This window comes from Ceratina calcarata, unplaced genomic scaffold, assembly GCF_001652005.2.
Source record: "Ceratina calcarata isolate Rehan_Ccalc_2016 unplaced genomic scaffold, ASM165200v1 scaffold110.2, whole genome shotgun sequence".
Lineage (NCBI taxonomy): Eukaryota > Metazoa > Arthropoda > Insecta > Hymenoptera > Apidae > Ceratina > Ceratina calcarata.
This window is the reverse complement of record NW_017131915.1, coordinates 360,371-362,920: the sequence shown is the minus strand read 5'-3', so window position 1 is coordinate 362,920 and position 2,550 is coordinate 360,371. Positions and strand designations below refer to the sequence as shown.

At 34.7% G+C, this 2,550-nt stretch overlaps 1 protein-coding gene across 3 annotated transcripts in view; it reads left to right on the top strand.

Annotated features, from left to right (window-relative positions):
* The window catches only part of Gprk1 (G protein-coupled receptor kinase 1), a 48,342-nt gene that overhangs the window by 39,642 nt on the left and 6,150 nt on the right, over window positions 1–2,550 (top strand). The window lies entirely within an intron of this gene.

Sequence of the window (2,550 nt, the reverse complement as noted above, 5' to 3'; positions counted from 1 at the left end):
TATGGAATTCGTTCCGGAGCAAAGGTTGTTTCAACGAGACAGTTTTAGGAATAGTAACAAAAGTTCTCTTGATACATCTTTAAAAAAATAAAATAAAATATATTGTAACATGACAAATAAGGTGCAATTAATCTGGAGGTGACAGTATTCATTACAAAAGTTAAAAGTGAGTAATTAATGATTTTTCGGTCCGCGAGTGACGGAGGAAAAAAGCGTCGATAATAACTCGAGGACGTCGCATCGATCCACTCTATCGTCTATAGTACTAATCATGGCAGATGAAAAATTCAAATGATAACAAACGAACCGTTTAATGATTACGTGGACGTGAATTAATTTTGAATCTTAAGCTTTTGAAGCTCAAGCAATCGCAATTCGGTGGTGGCGAGCTCGCTTTTTAAGAACGTTGATCAAGAAAATGAAAAAAAGAGAGACGGAAGAGCAAGTAAGCCATGAAACATTCATCGTTTTATCTTTGACTCATGAAGGAAAAAAAGGCGCGGCGAAAATCGCTCTCGGCAGCATGAAAGAAAAATAGGAAAAGCTTCGCGGTTCTCTCCTCCTCGCGCGCGGAGCTTCCGCATGAATGTTTGAATAAGGTTCCGGAATAAGTTCTTTTCGTTGGGCGCTAGGGCTTCTAATCTCTGGCCCTCGATGTCTTCAGAAGAGCAGGCAGAGACGACGTACCGCATACTATTTCCGTGGCTTTTTCACGCGACTTTTCCCCCGGTTAGTTTCGCCCCTAATTTTAGCCTCGCGTTTAATCGCTCCGTGGCAACGATTTTCCCCTTCGACAAGTTATAGAGTCTTCTTTGTCTAACCAGGAGTTCGTACTGATGGCAAATTTCACTTAACAGGCCTTCCTTTCAATATATTAACAAAATTTCTAACTTCAGCCGAACTATGCGTGGACTTATTTTCATTTTCGAACGAGTTTATTAGCTAAAGCATTGTCATTGAAAAGAACGATTAACTCGGTAATAAATATTGTACATAAATTATATACAGCGCCCTTCACTTAAACAGTCTTGGATAAAAATTTATAAATGTATATTCATTTCAAAGGAAGAAATTGTGGTCAAAATTCTTGCTTAATAGTTAGATTTATTTACAATATGAATTAGTAAATGGCATCTGGAAATGGAAAATACATTGTTATTCTAAATACCAGAGGCTTTCAATTTCCACATGAATAGCCTTTTGTCATAGTTAGTTGATACTTTGCAATAGATTACAAAAGAAATATATGTAACAATTCTACATTTCATAATTTTACATATCTGTGATATTTTATTCATGTTACACACACTTTACTAGGAAATACTAGTTTAAGCTAGTCAAGTGAACAGCATTTTATCAACATAAATTATTGTCTTGAAACATCCGAGGAAATGTGTAGATTAAGAAACTACTGAGGTATTCTTCTAAATAACGAATTTTCCAAGATGTGCAGTTTTGAGGAGTCTCGCTCAGCTTCTCGGAATCTTAATTTTATGTACTCAAGAAAAATCAATGATCTCGCAGAATCTTCTATTTACATCTACCGAATATTTCCTTGAAAGCAGAAACATATATTGAAAAGACGGAGTATCTAAATTTGTATTGATAAGAGAAATCGATTATACGTGTACCGAGAAATCAAATAAAAAGCATTTCAATATTTCGAACATCCAAGATAATTGTCATGATAGACGATTAGGAAACAATTTAGAGAGAAGGATATTCACGCGCTTATCGCGATTAATGCTAATCCATGTCACTGCGAATCTCTCATCATGCAGGGATTATAAGATAATTCCAAGAATAATTTCAGGTGTAGAAAAAAGTTCTCGATTGCAAACATTTTAATGACACACAAACCGCCGCATTATCTTTTACGTAATGCTAAAAAGTGGCACATAATAATAGCAAATACGCTGCGTCACAAATTAGAATATTAAATTATCAAACTCACCGCCGATATAACACTCATTAAATATTCATACGGAGTCTGTAATATTCACGATAGACTGTAATATAATAGCGTATGCAATGTGTACACGTATATAATCTAGCATGCCTACTTCGCTAACTTCCCTCGACTGTCAGTAATTAGCGCGCCGGAAGGTTGTTATTGCCTGACATAAAAACGGCAATTTAATTTCATTAATATCAAACGTGCCAGTATTTTGTGCTTCGCGTTGTGCATCAACACGCGAAATTGTATTTCGAAAATGAAAACTGTTTTTCAATAGTGTGCAGCAAGAAACTCCAGGAGCGTCTATAGTAAAATGCATCAAATTAAAAGTTTGATTAAACCGGAATTGTGACAGAGCATGACAGAATTAATACTGTACTAAACATATGCAATTGAATTGTACATTGCAGTAACAAGTATAGCTTCTGTGGTAAATAGAAAACGTAAGAGCAGCATTATTAGCAGTTAATATATGTATATAAGTATTCATATAAATTATTACACATGTATTTCATTGGAAGTTGCTATCAAACGTATGTTAATTTTCAGAGTTGTGAAATTTAAACTTTTCAATTAATTTAGTTGCTAATTGT